A 6,058-nucleotide genomic window follows, 5' to 3' on the forward strand; every position below is an offset into this window, starting at 1 on the left:
TGAAACCTGATGTGGTACTTACAGGGGAAGTTATTAGCTTTCATCTACTCACCAATCTCCCGGAGTTGCTCAAAAAAGATGGGATCTCACCAAGGGAGGTATTTTACGCAGGTGGCCTAAAGATTATTTTAAGGTTTTCAGTCCACTCAGATGCGTCCGGTTATCTTATGAATGAGCAAGCATGGAGTAAATGGTTCAAGTGGCTCAAGGTCGGCTTTGCTGAGGACGTGCCATTTGAAAGAATGGCATGGCTAAAAATCGTTGGTCTTCCTATTAATCTGAGATCTGAAGAGAATGTGAGCTTGATTGCGGAAAAATTTGGCAAGGTCATTGAGGTTGATAATTGTCAAAATTGGCACGGTATTGATTTATCATCCCCTCACGTAAGAATATTAACCATAGTAAAAACATTAATCAACTGTAATTTTCTCGGTGCGACCTTATCGGTGGGTGTGATTGAAACCAAAGACATTTGGCAACCTTTTTCTAAATATTTTGATTCGGAATCAGATTCTGATACAATTAAGGAAAGCGATGGGGAAGACGATGTCTCTGAAGAAGATGGAATCTCAGATACCTAGGCAGATGGCCATCAGAATGAGGAATTGGAAGAAGGAGAAATTGTCATGGAATCGGAACAAGGTGATGGTGTCTCCGTTGGCACTCCGGCGACGGTGGAATTCGAAAAGTCAAAGCCAGAAATGGAGCATAAAAGTGTATTAATTGGGGTAGACGGAATGTCCCAAAATCTTGACTCTGTTAAGGGTGATATTCCTAATATGCCCTTGGATGATTTAATCGATACTACCGTTGCTAAGCCCACATCTCCCGATTGTTCTTTCAGAAGCCCTTCAGCCCAATCTGATTCGGTTCCACTAGATCAGATCCGAACTCTTGGCAATAATATCGCTCCTGATGACTTTAGGGGATCCGTTTCTAAAAAGCGTAAATTGGATAGTCGTGGTCAACCTGAATTCTTGAGCTCACTTCCTACTCGATGCCTCGCAACTGAATTCCTTGAGCAGCCCCTTTCATTACCCCTACCAACTTCTCTACCTACTCTCCCTCACATTCATCAGCAAGCATTGGTACCTTCTATTGATCTAAATGTCCCTGCTAGATCGCAAGCTTCTACTGGTATTAATGACGATTGCTCATCTTCTAATGAGACTGGGAAACTTATCCAGGTCGGCAATAAGGTGGGTTTCCTTATTAATGAAGACAATATGGATATTCTGGAGGGAATCTCATCCAAAGTATGTGTGGGTGAAGGTGAATCAGGTAGTCAACAATGAATGCCCTAAGTCTAAATATAAGGGGGGTGGGTGAATCCCACAAGGTTGATTGGATAAGAAAAATTAAAATCAAATACAATATTGATTTTATTGGAATACAAGAGTCAAGAGTAACAGAGTACAACACTATTGATTTTGTTGGGTGTTGGGGCTCGTCTAATTTTGATTATGACACTGTAAATCCCACTGGTAGATCTGGAGGCCTATTTTTGTATTTGGGATCCACATATCTTCGCAAAAGTAAATTGTATTAAAGCAAAAAAACTATATAGTCATCATGGGAAATTGGAAGGGGGTGACAGGTGTAACAGTGATGGTAAATGTTTATGGACCTCATTCTATTGTAGAGAAGAGGGCGTTATGGGAGGAGCTTTTGACTGTTAAAAAATTACACCCGGCAAACACTTGGATCTTTCTTGGAGATTTCAATGTTGTAAGATTTGCTCACGAGAGATTCAACTCGGTTTTTTGTAAAGTGACGGCGGCAGATTTCAATAAATTCATCGTGGATGAAGGATTACATGAGTTTCACATGGGGGGATCCAAATTCACATTTCTGAGGGAGGAAGGACACAAATTGAGTAAGATCGATCGCTTCCTTGTCTGTTCAAATTTCATTAATTTACAGCCACTCACCTCGGTCACTGCTCTTGCCCGTGAGCACTCTGACCATGCTCCTATTATCCTGAGGCCTTCCAACTGTGATTATGGGCCGCCGCCATTTCGGATTTTCAATTCGTGGTTACGATTAGAAGATTTTAACGTGTTATTCAAAAGTTCCTGGGATTCCTTTAGGGGTTTTGGTACCGCCGATAGAATTTTGGCCGCCAAACTTAAACATGTAAAAAATGCCATTCGTGATTGGAGTAGGTTGAAATCTCACCGTGAGCAAGAGACTCTAATTCATCTTAAAAAATAGGTGGAATCACTAGACCTTATTGTGGAATCTTGTATACTGTCTGAAGTGGAAAGAAGGGCAAGACAGGAAGGCGTACACAAGATTATGGAGATTGAGCAATTAATAAAACTTGATCTTCAGCAGAAGGCAAAAATTAAATGGGTTAAAGATGGGGATGAAAACTCCCGGTTCTTTCATGGATGTCTCAAGCATAGAAATCGGAAGAACAGAATCCATGGTTTAACTATTAATGGTGTTTGGAACTCAGACTCCAGGGATGTGAAAGCGGAGATATTAAAATTCTTTACCAACAAATTTTGTGAGAGATGGCCTAATAGACCAAAATTCATCAATAGCAAATTTAAGAAACTTTCTGCAGGTCAATCAAGCTTATTGGAATCTGAGTTTACGATCCAAGAGATCAAATCGGCTGTTTGGCAATGCGGAAGTGAAAAGGCTCCTGGCCCGGATGGATACTCTTTCAAAATCCTTAAAGCCCATTGGGATACCATTGGTGGTGACATAACAAAATTTGTTAAGCGCTTTGAACTCAACGGCACTCTTGCACCTGGTTGCAATTCTTCAAATATCACATTAATTCCTAAGATACATGATCCACTAAATCTCTGTGATTATCGACCCATCAGTCTTATTGGATGTATGTACAAGGTGATTGCAAAACTTCTCGCTATTAGATTGAAGATGGTAATCGGGGAGGTGGTTGATGAGACTCAGTCAACTTATATTCAAGGCAGGCACATTCATGATGGTCCTCTTATTATAAACGAAATCATATGTTGGGCAAAACAAAAAAAGAAAAAAATGTTCTTGTTCAAGATTGATTTTGAAAAGGCATTTGATTCCATTAACTGGGGTTTTTTAGACTCGGTCATGGAACAAATGAACTTCGGGTGTAAATGGAGGAGATGGATTTCTAGCTGCTTATCTTCATCAAAAGCCTCAGTTCTTGTTAATGGGTCTCCCACAGAAGAATTTTCAATATCCAAGGGGGTGAGACGAGGGGATCCGTTGTCGCCATTTCTTTTTATATTGGCTATGGAAGGGCTAAATATTGCGGTGAAAAGTGCTTGCGATAACCTAATTATTTGTGGCATTAAACTACCCGGAGACGGTCCTGTTATTTCACATCTATTGTATGCTGATGATGTAATATTTGTGGGTGAATGGGATTATGAGAATCTTAAAAATCTGTCACGGATTCTGAAGTGCTTTCATATTTCTTCGGGGCTGAAAGTCAACTTTCTTAAGTCATGCTTATTTGGCGTGGGCATTGATAAAGAAAATCTTTCTAGTACTGCTCAAGCACTTGGATGCCGACATGGTGAATTTCCGTTTAATTACTTGGGAGTACCGGTTGGTGCTAACATGGCACTTAAGAAAAACTGGAATCCGATTCTGAATAAATTATCTTCTAAGCTCTCTAGTTGGAAAGCCAATTCCCTATCTTTTGGGGGCCGTCTCACCCTCATCAAGTCTGTTCTGGATAGTCTCCCCACGTTCTATATGTCGCTGTTTAAAGCTCCATTGAGAATCATCGATCAGATTGAAAAAATAAGGCGCAGATTTCTATGGGGAGGTAGTGAATTGAAAAGAATAATTCACTTGGTAGATTGGAATAAAGTCATTGCCCCTAAATCCGATGGTGGTTTAGGTGTGGGATCAATTTTTGCACAGAACACTGCATTGCTATTTAAATGGTGGTGGAGACTCATGAATGAAAAGTGTGGTCTATGGAGAAGTGTTATTGTAAGCATTCACAACTTAGTCAACAAACCTGCCTCTTATATAGCGAGGAAATCATCAAACGGAGTCTGGTGCAATATTTATAAGGCAATTAGAGATACTAATTCGCTTCACATAGATTGGACTGACATTTTCACCCTCATCCCGGGGTTTGATGTTAAGATAATGTTCTGGAAGGATCATTGGTGTAGCAAAACTCCTTTCTATACCAAATTCCCTAATTTATATGCGTTGGAATCAGTCAAATGTTGCTCGGTGAGCGATAGACTCTCCAAAAATGGTTTCTCGTTGATGTGGAGATTTGAACCGTCAGGGCCGATTGAATTAAACGAACTGTTGCAGTTATACACGGATATTGGAAATTTGAATGTCGTGGAAAAACTCAATTTTGGATTCAGCTTCCTCCTCAATCCTAATGGGGAATTCACTGTAAATAGAATGAGGAAGTTCCTGGAGTCAAAACTAATTGCATACAAGGGAAAGACAATTGGGTGGACAAAAATAGTACCTTTGAAGGTGCGCTGTTTCGTTTGGCGTGCAACATTAAACGGGATTCCGGTGGCGGAAAACTTAGCTTCGAGGAGTATACCTATTGTTAATTTGGGTTGCCCAATGTGTAATTCGGAATCAGAATCGGTTGATCACTTGTTAGTCAACTGTGACTATGCTAGAGAGGTACAACAATGGATATTTAAATGGTGTGGAATTGGAGACAAGGTTTTCACGGGTGTAGGTGATTTCATTGATTTTGCTGCTACGTGGGGGAATTACCCAAAGAAGAAGGATATTCTAATCTCTATTTTCTACTGTCTAATTTGGAAGATTTAGATATCAAGAAATGATAAGGTTTTTAAGGGTATCGCGATGAATCCCACTAAACTGGCGGACAATATAATCTCACTCGTCTTTAATTGGTGTAAACACAGAGGAAATGTTTCGTGTGGGAGCCGGATGGAATGGAATATTTCACCTTTTACTTTTGTTGCTTCTTAATTTTCTTTGTTACGTCCTTGTTTATTTTACTTATTGCCTTTGTAGCTCCTTGCTATTGGGCGTTGCCCTCTATTAATGATTTATTTACCGTTTTCTAAAAAAAAATACAACTAAACAAAAAATAAATGATTCTCAAAAACATTTTTTAGTGAATTTATCAAACAGTAAAATCAATTATATTTTTCCAACTTAATTATCGTTCTCTTTGTTTCCGTTATCGGTTGCAATTCTATTTGTCTGTACCAATTTGCCTTTAAATCTTACAAACACTAAAATAATACAAAAAATACATATGTATGTGTGGTTTTAAAAGAGACTTTTAGCTTTAGTTGGTGGTGACCAAGTCACCTAATTGGTTTTGCTGGGTGGGCCGCGATTAAATGGCCGTTTTATCATTTTAGGAAGGGCACTTATGTATGTAGCCCATCTATTTGAATTTTGCTACTCTTCTACCTTATTGTTCTATTCATCTCATCGCATCTGCCCAATTATCTTTTGATTCTTTTGCAAAGTAGAAGGAATTTTGCAATCCTTTGTTTCGATTTTTGATTTAAATCTTGAAGCTTTGATCCTCCTTTTTGAAGTCCACCGTTTTCAAAGACAAAACGTACTCCAAAACATCATATATTGATCAACTTCTACATTATTTATCTAAAATTTGTTACCGTTGGTGTCAAAACCCACACAAATCTCAGATGATAAATTGTTACTTGATCTTATTTTCGTAAAACTATATTTTTAAATTTCAAGTAAATGAATGTTACTTTAACTTTAAACTTTCATTCATGTTTCCCTATTTATAGAAATCTCCAACATAGCTATGTCACAATTAAAAAAAGAAACTGTAAATATACGTGGAACGCATGAAAGAAATGGATTAATCCAATGATGGTCTAATATGTAATTTATCTATTTATTCTTACATTTAAAGTATGCATTTAGTATACTAACATGATCAAGTCGAGTTCAAGTTTTAACTTTTAACCCAACCCTCATATGTTTTTAGATCCATGAAATTTGACAGTCAATTCAGTTAATCATTGTATAACCTCAATATTTCGAGTTTAAGATCACCCAAATAATTAGCAGAAATAATATACCGACAAAA

The sequence above is a fragment of the Lactuca serriola genome, chromosome 2 (assembly GCF_051521515.1).
Source record: "Lactuca serriola cultivar US96UC23 chromosome 2, Lser_US96UC23_V15, whole genome shotgun sequence".
Lineage (NCBI taxonomy): Eukaryota > Viridiplantae > Streptophyta > Magnoliopsida > Asterales > Asteraceae > Lactuca > Lactuca serriola.